This window comes from Abramis brama (assembly GCF_963993115.1).
Source record: "Abramis brama genome assembly, chromosome: 7".
In the NCBI taxonomy this organism is placed as follows: domain Eukaryota; kingdom Metazoa; phylum Chordata; class Actinopteri; order Cypriniformes; family Leuciscidae; genus Abramis; species Abramis brama.
The window spans coordinates 39,161,552-39,173,226 of record NC_139969.1 but is presented as its reverse complement, the minus strand read 5'-3'; the positions used below and the strand labels follow the sequence as shown (position 1 = coordinate 39,173,226).

At 34.4% G+C, this 11,675-nt stretch overlaps 1 long non-coding RNA gene across 1 annotated transcript; it reads right to left on the bottom strand.

Moving 5' to 3' along the window:
• Positions 1-1,443: 1,443 nt before the first annotated feature.
• LOC311087199 lies at positions 1,444-10,255 on the bottom strand. The gene is made up of 6 exons (XR_014607188.1): positions 8,118-10,255; positions 7,791-7,900; positions 7,652-7,692; positions 6,149-6,213; positions 4,449-4,550; positions 1,444-2,982 (listed from the first exon to the last, which is right to left on the bottom strand). It is a non-coding gene; the product is annotated as an uncharacterized lncRNA (long non-coding RNA).
• Between the last annotated feature and the right edge of the window lie 1,420 nt (positions 10,256-11,675).

The window sequence follows — 11,675 nt, the reverse complement described above, 5'->3', positions numbered from 1 at the left end:
AGATTTTATTGCCATTGTCAAAGAAAGGTTTCACAGACTAGGAATTTTCTTCGGTGTAGCCTACTCGTGCAACATGAAACAAACTTTTGCTAATGATAGATAATAAGCAATAAACTATGGAAATAGGCATAGGCGTAATTTGCGGGTAGGACGGATGGGACCCACCACTTTTTAAAACATCTCGCGACACGAATGTACCAATTCTACAAATAAATAAAACATCTCCAGTTAACTGGCAGCCCAGCTAGAAATTTTTTGTTCTAAAAATGTTCTAAGAACATTAGCATGTATTGTTCTATAAATGTTTTCAGCGGCTAGTTTTATTTTTGTTCCCAGAATGTTCTTTTAAAAGTTTGGAGAACATTCTTTAAAAACATTATTAAAATGTTTAGTAGTAACATTCTTTTAACATTATTCTCTAACGTTATTAGAAAGTTTTCAGCGGCTAGTTTTATTTTTGTTCTTAGAATGTTCTTTTAAAAGTTTGGAGAACATTCTTTAAAAACATTAAAATGTTTAGTAGTAACATTCTTTTAACATTATTCTCTAACGTTCTTAGAAAGTTTTCAGCGGCTAGTTTTATTTTTGTTCTTAGAATGTTCTTTTAAAAGTTTGGAGAACATTCTTTAAAAACATTTTTAAAATGTTTAGCGATAACATTCTTATAACATTATTCTCTAACGTTCTTAGAAAGTTTTCAGCGGGTAGTTTTATTTTTGTTCCCAGAATGTTCTTTTAAAAGTTTGGAGAACATTCTTTAAAAACATTATTAAAATGTTTAGTAGTAACATTCTTTTAACATTATTCTCTAACGTTCTTAGAACGTTTTCAGCGGGTAGTTTTATTTTTGTTCCCAGAATTTTTTCTTTAAATGTTTGGAGAACATTTTCTAAAAACATTATTAAAATGTTTAGTAGTAACATTTTTATAACATTATTCTCTAACGTTCTTATAATGTTTTCAGCGGGTAGTTTTATTTTTGTTCCCAGAATGTTTTTTTTAAATGTTTAGAGAACATTTTTTTAAAAACATTATTAAAATGTTTAGTAATAACATTCTTATAACATTATTCTCTAACGTTCTTATAATGTTGTAAGCGGATAGTTTTATTTTTGTTCCCAGAATGTTCTTTTAAATGTTCGGATAACATTATTTAAAAACATTATTCAAATGTTTAGGTGTAACATTCTTACAACATTATTCTCTAACGTTCTTAGAAAGTTTTCAGGGGGTGTTTTTATTTTTGTTCCCAAAATGTTCTCTTAAACATAAAAAATGCTTAGCTATAACATTGTTAAAACATACAATTTTATTAATCTCTAAAATAAAACAAAAATCTAACAGGATTATGAATGGCATCCACATAAATTATTAGAAGTTCTGCGTACAGTAGATGCCCAACATTACATGAAGAACTCAGTAAAGTCCAATGTGCAATCACACTAGGGGTGTCCATGGTTAACCGATTAACCGATTAACCGTTAAAAATTGCGTAACCGAGTGAAACATTTTGCTCGGTTAAGTGGCGTCAATGGCGTGCACTGAATTTAGTTGTAATACATTTTTGCACCACCAGAGACCGCTAGACCAGTTTTCTAATATGAAGCGGGCAAAGAAAGCGCGCGTCCGAGAGTGAAGGCTGTGCGCGAGCGTGCGCGAGCCAGAAACAAACATATCAGTATCCGCGCCACTGATGGCAGCACAATAATATCTGTCTGCAGAGCCGCAGAGCCACAGCTTTACCCCAGCAGTTTTACCTCGAGCATGCGCAATTTCATCACAACAGTTTTACCCGCAGAGTCCGTTTACCGTTACATTAACCCATACAATTTGTATTATGCATTTCCTAAACATGTACTTGCTAATCAAACACTTTATCTGAACAAACTACTAATCTATAAAACACAATCGGTCTTCCGACCTTTTACTATTGTGTTGATATGCGCGAGGGAGAGAGAGCAATACAGCGCTCGTGTTGTTTGAAGGCGGTGAGAGTGCGCGCGCGCGGCCGGGGCTCTCTCACTGTTTGTTCTTATGTTCCCTGTCCACTGATCTAAATAATTAGTTGTTACGACGACTTATTTGTTCCCTCGTTTTAATAAATCGTGGACACGTTGAACAAATTCCCTCCCTCATTTTGATTTAACGAATTACAACGTGGCCAAAAACAGTTTGATACTATTAATTAGTGAATGCTAAAGACCTATTTTTTTGTGAATTGGTGAATATTCAGGTGAATTATTTCGTGGCCACGAATTAATAATAATTATTAAACTGTTTTTCTTACCTGTGAAGATAGCTCTTCAGTGAAGGCCGACTATTCTCGTACAGCTTTTTATTCCTTTTTTTGGTGTGTGTGTGTGAACGGGTGAATATTCAGGTGAATTGTTTCGTGGCCACGAATTAATAATACCTCCGCACGTTTTACAAGACCCTTCTCGATCGCAGCGGCAACGAGCACTTTGATCACTTGATTTAAAAAACAAAACATTTCAGCGCTAGATCGCCAAAAAAAAAAAAAAAACCGAACGAAATGAATGCTCTGCTAGTTAACTGGAGATGTTTTGTTTATTTGTATTGGTATTCCTGCCGCGAGATGTTTCAAAAGTGGTGGGGACAATACAATATCGACCTTAGAAAATAGTGGTGGGGTCGTGGGGATATGTCTCACCCGCAAATTACGCCTATCTCGGGGTTGCGGCGCGCACACTATGGTTAACCGAGTATTAACCGCTAAGGGCCTCGGTTAACGGTTAATGAAAAACTTGAAAACGTGCAGCCCTAAATCACATGTCTTGACTGCTGTTTGCTCAGAGCGCTCATCATCAGTCTTTGGTTGTCTTGGTTCTTGCAGAAAAAGAATAAAGTCATCTGCATTAATAGGTGTTCTACTGTTCTTCTCTTCTTGTTTTTCAGCTGCTATCCCAGTTAGCAGAATTGAGCTCCATTCTCTGTGTGCATGGTAGAGTTTTTCCTCATAGCCTATAAAAGAAGATCATGCAACAGTGTAAACAAAAATAATACAAATACATATTACATATTAAGATCACAAGCAATATTGACTTTGAAAACTTTCAAAATTAGCCAGCCTAATTATTAATCAGAAATTAATTAGATTAGTTTATTTAAAAGTATAAATATGATACCTTATGAGTATCTATTTTGTTTCTGTAATTTAAAACATATACTTAATCCATTATATACATGTTAATAACACAACTAGAGGCTAAATTATTTTAACAAACTACAAACTTGGCTTGAGAAGTGTTAACCTTGAACTCAGGTCACCTTGAGCACAGCTGCAGCATGTCACAGCACTGCCCACGATGCTTTTGCACTGCTCTGCTCACGAACAGCTCATTTTCATCAGTTATATTGTCTATGGATTGTTACATTTCTTACAGATTTCTGCTTGTTTTAAATCAGATACAGATAAAGTAGAACTGCATTTGAATGCATTGGCGATGGAACAATTTCTAGTGTGATTTAATCATACCTGTGTATCGTCTCTTTGCTATTAGCTAAGCTGTAAGTTTTAGTTACTTCAAAAGCAGAAAGAAATATGCTATAACTTCTGTTTCTACGCAGTTTCTTATTGAGAAATCACAGGACAGTGTTGACACTAACTTTCTGTGCTCCAGTAGGTTTCTGTGTGCGCACAATCTGCATGTTAAATGTGAGCTACTGTCTGTGCATATGAAAGCTTATTTCCGCCATGGAATACAATTTTTAAAAAAGGTAATTGCGACTCACAATTCAAACTTTTTTTTCTCAGAAGTGCGATATATAAACTCGCAATTGGCTGTTTGAAAGTCAGAATCACAGGATAAATTAGTAAAACCTGAGAAAAAAAAGCAATTCTGGCTTATTTTGTTTTTGCTGTCTTTTCTATATGAGGACATTAATGCACTTCATCAATACAGCCGCTCTTCAGCAGCATTTTAGCTTCATTTGAGAAAAACTATCATCATAAAACACAGAGAGACTCAAAGGTCTACACGGCAATCCGTCAAATAAAAGTTTGGTTTAACCTTTGAAGAAAGTTTTGCTTAAATCATTACATTTTAAATAATTGGTTATAGCAATTTAATTAAACCATTAAAATGGAATCAAGAAAACAAAACAAAAAAAAACTTTTGGGAGATGCGAGAGCGAAGTAGTCCAGTGATAATTAACAGGCAGCCATGGTTAATGCAATTTGCAAAGACCCGCCCCCTTTAGTTACTGTTGCTATGTCCAACAAGCCATGGCGCTCTCACGCCACACATCATGTTGTCACGCAATGAAAAATACATTGCGGATCAAAGAAAAAACGTTGAAACGTCTAAACGCCGAGACAAGACAGAGCAGGTTACTTTTGATATGAAACAAAGTCTCAACGTTTAATTTGTGTAATTTCTGTAGAAAAAAAATAATTTTTGTAAAATAGAAATGTAAAAAATAAATACCTGTCAATCAAACTCCCTCGAAGGGTGAATTCTGAGGGGAGTAAAAAAGACAGCTCACAATTCTGATATTTTCTTGCAATTGTGTGTTCCTGCCTCACAATTCTGAGAGAAAAACAAACAACAAAAAAAAACGGTAATTTTACTGATGGAAACAGACAGTAAAAAAGTGGACTTCAAAGATTTCTTATTCTGTAGCTCCCTGTGGGATTTTTTTGACAAGTCCATAAAAATGCATCCATCCATGATAAAAGTACTCCACACGGCTCTGGCAGGTTAATAAAGGCGAAAGGTGAAGCGAAGTGATGCGTTCGTGTAAGAAACATATCCATATTTTAGGGCTGGGAATCGATTAAAAAAAAGTAACTGATTATTTACACAATTTGCTGTAATTAAATGCAATTAATTGCATTTCCCCCAAGCTTGTAATCATCAATATTTAAACTTAGAATAACCTAATTAAACAACACAGGAAAAAAGGAACAGAAAATAGCCCTGTATTAAAATAATATTAAACATCAATATATCAATATATTATTATTTTTCAATAATCAATCAACATAATCAATTTAACAATTTATTATTATATTTTTTTTTTTTACTAATTATCAAAATAAAACATAGTCCTACAAAGCTATTATTACAAGAGCATGTGATCAGAGCAGGTAATTTTACCATTGTTGCCAGCATGACTATACCAGCTCAGTAGGGCTATTTCACAGAAGTCTACTACTGAGAAATTTCACGTTATTTGACTTTGCTTTTCCAGTGCGTGATCGGTACATGATTGGAGCGTTTGGGCCGTTAACGACAGAGCAGAACACGCAGCGCAAACACGGAGCAGAACATTGAGCAAAGAGCTCAATGTTTGCTCAATGTTGTGTGTGTGTGTCAGTGCGCCGACACACACACACGGAATGGAGAGCGCGGCGCGGAAAAGACCCGCTCATGAAAGCTGCGTGAGAATAAAACCTGATCGCCGAACACGGAGGGGCGGGACGGCATATTTTGCAGCCTTTTCCGCAACAGGAAGTCATTAAAACGAGGCAAAAAAAGTGCTGCGTTAATTGCGTTATTTTTTTTTAACTCGTTATGCATCTCAAATTAATCGCAAAGATTAACGTGTTAATTCCCCCAGCCCTACCATATTTATAACTTTATCGACTTAAATAACTAGCTTCCAGCAGACAGCCATATGCAAGTCAAATTACGCCCAAAGAGTTATAGAGTCAACGCATCGATACGCATACGCGCCTGCAAGGCTACGCATCGCTACACTTCGGCCGCCATTATGCATCTATGCGTAGCAAAATGTGTCGTCCCAGTTTTTGATACGCGACGCACCATTGTATGCAATACTATGCGTTGTTGGTGGGGGCAAAACTGCAAGTTGCTTGCGTCCGACGTGTAGACTATAAAAGCCTCTTGTCGATGTATGACGTAGGAGTAGCATAAGCTTTGACGGCTCTCGCGGTTCAAACAAACAGGGCTAGGTAATAAATTCAAGCTCCTCCCACATTTCTCTTTATATGATTCTCTTTAATGATAATTTTTCTAAAAATCTCTGTGGAAAGAAAGTCAGATATAAATCTGGGACAGATATAAATCAGGCACGAGGGAGAAAAAAAGAGATCATTTTTATTTTGGAGTGCATTGTGCCTTTAAAATTGACTACGGTTTTATAAAATGCAGTGGATACTTACTAGTGATGGACTTGTTTCTCTGTTGGTGCCTGTTCTGCTCCGTGAACATTGTTCCAATGCTTGATCTTAAGAAAATTTAAAAAGTGTGTTAATGTGTGTTAACAGACTATTGATCTGGGTGACATAGGACCATTTTTTATGTTTTCCTTAAGTGTTAGGCTATATAAATCTGGAGAACCCTTACTAACATTAACCATGGTTTTGCTACACTAACTAAATGGTAATAAATTATTGTAATCAATCCACCATAAAAACATTGTTTCTACACTTTACTATAATAAAAACCATGGTTAATTTAGCAAAGGACCCTGGGAACATGTCCTAAAAAGTTCTCTCGTTATTTACCGGTACTCCATGTTGTTCCAAAACTGTATGAATTTATTTTGTATAACCTTAATTAAGATATCTTGAGAAATGACTTCACTGTTTTGTTTTTTTCCATAAAATGGGTTCCAATGTTGTTTTATTCCCAACATTCTTGTGTTTCACAGAAGTCATACAGGTTTGAAAATAATTTCATTTTGAAAGGACATTTATGTTATGTATAAAGACACAGTGTTCTCAGTTCACTCATTGTAAAGCTCCTATGCTGAGGTTTATTTAATTTTTTTCAAAATGTTGCAAGTAAAATGTTCTAATTGTGTTAACTCGTCACATTAGAAAAACGTTTTATAAAGAACATTCAACATCTCATCTCTCAATGATATCCTCAAAACATTTTCCTAATGTGACAGAGAGAATGTTCTTCTTTTGTTTTTATGAAACATTGGGACAATGTTATATTGAGATCATTGTACAACTTTAACTTTAGCAACATTCCCAAAATATGCTCAAAATGTTGCAAGTAGAATGTTCTTCTTTTGTTATCATGAAACATTGGGACAATGTTAATGTGTGTTAACAGACTATTGATCTGGGTGACATAGGACCATTTTTTATGTTTTCCTTAAGTGTTAGGCTATATAAATCTGGAGAACCCTTACTAACATTAACCATGGTTTTGCTACACTAACTAAATGGTAATAAATTATTGTAATCAATCCACCATAAAAACATTGTTTCTACACTTTACTATAATAAAAACCATGGTTAATTTAGCAAAGGACCCTGGGAACATGTCCTAAAAAGAACAGCTCATCCAAAAAATAGAGTTCTCTCGTTATTTACCGGTAGTCCATGTTGTTCCAAAACTGTATGAATTTATTTTGTATAACCTTAATTAAGATATCTTGAGAAATGACTTCACTGTTTTGTTTTTTTCCATAAAATGGGTTCCAATGTTGTTTTATTCCCAACATTCTTGTGTTTCACAGAAGTAAGTCATACAGGTTTGAAAATAATTTCATTTTGGAAGGACATTTATGTTTGGGTCAGCTAGGCCCGTAAACTCATATCAAGAAGACAGGTAAAATATTGTCTGGAGGGTTTGGACCAGTGTGCCTTTGAGCAGAGTTTACATGTTCTGCCTCTATTTCACGTGTATTTTACTATGACAATACTCACCGCAAGATCGTGTGGCTGGATAATATTTATTCCCAAAATTCCTAGATAATGGGAAACACACACATACAGCAATATTATTAGCTATTTGTATTTACTTACTAAAAGAGACATTTGCAAAAGCTTGCAAAATTTTACTCACCAGCTCAAAAACATATTATGATGATGACTCATCATTTTGACGGTAGGCCGATATCCCGCGATCAACAATATTCAAAAGCCTAGTTTTCATAGTGTGGTTCGAGTTCCTCTCTATAAAGACACAATGTTCTCAGTTCACTCATTGTAAAGCTCCTTTTTTTATTTTTTTTTATCAAAAACTAAGTTAGCTGACAATTACACATGCTTAGCCTGAAACATTGACATAATGTCGATATTGCTCTAATCGCATTTAAAATTGGCTTCTCAATTTAACACACTATATTTTGATGTAGCAGAATGTATTTTTATATAAAATAAAGTTATTTACCTTCCGCAGATTGCAATATGTCCGTTACACGTACGTTGTTAAAATTCGTTGTCCATTTACATCCCGCAACTCGCTCAAAATAAAAATGTAACAGTACGATGCAAAATAATCCATGTTTTAAACAATGTAAAAGCCACAGAACCGAAGGAGGCTAGTACTGAAGATCCCGAGCAGCAGCAGCGCGCGCGCACACACACACACACACACACACACACACACACACACACTCTAACAGACGAATATTCAAACTTGATCAGTAAAAGGCGCGCATAGCTGCCATTGGCCAGATTCCTGGATGACAGTCTGAATAACCAATCATGCTCAAAACAACTCGAAGAGACAGCCAATAATGTGGTAACATTGCAATTACAGGAAAAGATGACATGTTTTAAAAGAAAGAATATGAAAAAAATGTGCACGTGCTATTTATTTAGTTGTATTTGTAAGCTGGCTGTTATATTTAATCAATTGGTTAAATGGTGTCTTCATTGCAGTGCATGATAAAAAAAAAAAAACTTACAATAACATATAAATAATATATACCATATATAACAAAATTATATTTACCACTGCTCTGCCAACAGCAGTTTAAAAGAGCAAACATATTATATTATATATTAAACAGAGCAAACATTGCATATGTAGGCTATTCATATACAATTCTGTATACCTTACCTACATGAAAAAATAATGGATTGGTGTCATGGTGACATTAGAGTTACATTCATGTGACCCATAATGATCCTTTTGCACTTTAACAAAATATTGACCTTTCCTTTAGAAACACTCTTATGCCTAATAATGTCAACTTGCTTTTCACCCTGTGTGGCACTGTTACACAACCTGTTGGTTTAGGGTTAATCCTCTGTCCAACACAACACTTTGCTAACATTGGCATAATTCTATACAAGTTGCAACATATACCCCGGGTTTCACAGGCAAGGTTTAAGCCTGTAGTCCCAGACTAAAATGCACGTTTGAGCTGTTTTACCTGAAAGCAACTTGCACTGACAAATCTTAAAATATGTCAGTGCCATTGTTTTGTCTCAAGATGCACACCAGTAATGTTTCTTTTTTCTTTTTTCTAAGGCACATTTTTAAAAGCTAATTAAATGCACTAAGGCCTAATCCTGGCTTAATCTAAACTCTGTGAAACCGGGTCTGGGTTAGAAATTAAGGGTTAAGGTTAACCATAACTCTAACCCTAACCCTTGTCTACAGACTTTTATTTAACAGCATGGATAGACTCCAAGGTGTTGACTGCAGTGGTTAGGCCTTTAGCGTTGATACAGGATGAATAACTTCTCACTGTGACAGTCTGTAATGTATTTTAGCAAAGAGTGTTTGTATGGATTGTCCCTAATTAAGATAGAGCTATTGGTGCATTCAAGTCATGTCATAAAGATCGTATTTACAAGTTGAACGCCAACACAATGATGAGAATATGAGTAGGAAGCTCAGGATTTTCTTTAACCCCGATCTTGAAGAGTTAGGGGCGTGTCAGTGGGAAACATTGTGGGATACCACTATACTTAGGTATTCAGCAGTGACAATGAAATAAGCTAATGCCTGCACAAAATATGATAGCATTAATATATAACAGTATAATATGTGATGATAAAGTTTACAGTGGCTTCATTAATTTAAAACGTTAAAAAAATTGTAAAACCTCATGAATACAAACTTCCCAGGAGGACTTAAACGCACCATATGTTCCATCGTGAACCCTGTTGGCCTGCTGTCAGACCAGCAAGCTCAATTTAACAATAATTGTGTAGTTTGATTGCTAAATGTTACATTTAAAATGTTCTAGTTTTGTTAACATGTCACATTACAAGAACGTTTTTTTAAAAACACTCATCATCTCAGGTCTCAGTGATATCCTCAAAACATTTTACGAACATTGTTTTGATAATGTTCCTCCTGTTATTATGGAACATTGTGCCAATGTTTTACTGAGAACATTATATAATCTGTTATCTCAACAACATCCTCAAAACATCCTCAAAATGTTGCAAGTAAAATGTTCTAATTGTGTTAACACATAACATTACAAGAACGTTTTATAAAGAACATTCAACATCTCATCTCTCAATGATATCCTCAAAACATTTTCCTAATGTGACAGAGAGAATGTTCTTCTTTTGTTTCAATGAAACATTGGGACAATGTTATATTGAGATCATTGTACAACTTTAACTTTAGCAACATTCCCCAAATATGCTCAAAATGTTGCAAGTAGAATGTTCTTCTTTTGTTTTCACGAAACATTGGGACAATGTTATATTGAGATCATTGTACAAACTTTAACTTTAGCAACATTCCCAAAATATGCTCAAAATGTTGCAAGTAGAATGTTCTTCTTTTGTTTTTACGAAACATTGGGACAATGTTATATTGAGATCATTGTACAAACTTTAACTTTAGCAACATTCCCAAAATATGCTCAAAATGTTGCAAGAAGAATGTTCTTCTTTTGTTATCATGAAACATTGGGACAATGTTATATTGAGATCATTGTACAAACTTTAACTTTAGCAACATTCCCAAAATATGCTCAAAATGTTGCAAGAAGAATGTTCTTCTTTTGTTATCATGAAACATTGGGACAATGTTATTTTGAGATCATTGTACAAACTTTAACTTTAGCAACATTCCCAAAATATGCTCAAAATGTTGCAAGAAGAATGTTCTTCTTTTGTTTTTATGAAACATTGGGACAATGTTATATTGAGATCATTGTACAAACTTTAACTTTAGCAACATTCCCAAAATATGCTCAAAATGTTGCAAGAAGAATGTTCTTCTTTTGTTATCATGAAACATTGGGACAATGTTATATTGAGATCATTGTACAAACTTTAACTTTAGCAACATTCCCAAAATATGCTCAAAATGTTGCAAGTAGAATGTTCTTCTTTTGTTTTCACGAAACATTGGGACAATGTTATTTTGAGATCATTGTACAAACTTTAACTTTAGCAACATTCCCAAAATATGCTCAAAATGTTGCAAGAAGAATGTTCTTCTTTTGTTTTTATGAAACATTGGGACAATGTTATTTTGAGATCATTGTACAAACTTTAACTTTAGCAACATTCCCAAAATATGCTCAAAATGTTGCAAGTAGAATGTTCTTCTTTTGTTTTTATGAAACATTGGGACAATGTTATTTTGAGATCATTGTACAAACTCTAACTTTAGCAACATTCCCAAAATATGCTCAAAATGTTGCAAGTAGAATGTTCTTCTTTTGTTTTCACGAAACATTGGGACAATGTTATATTGAGATCATTGTACAAACTTTAACTTTAGCAACATTCCCAAAATATGCTCAAAATGTTGCAAGAAGAATGTTCTTCTTTTGTTTTTATGAAACATTGGGACAATGTTATATTGAGATCATTGTACAAACTTTAACTTTAGCAACATTCCCAAAATATGCTCAAAATGTTGCAAGAAGAATGTTCTTCTTTTGTTTTTATGAAACATTGGGACAATGTTATATTGAGATCATTGTACAAACTTTAACTTTAGCAACATTCCCAAAATATGCTC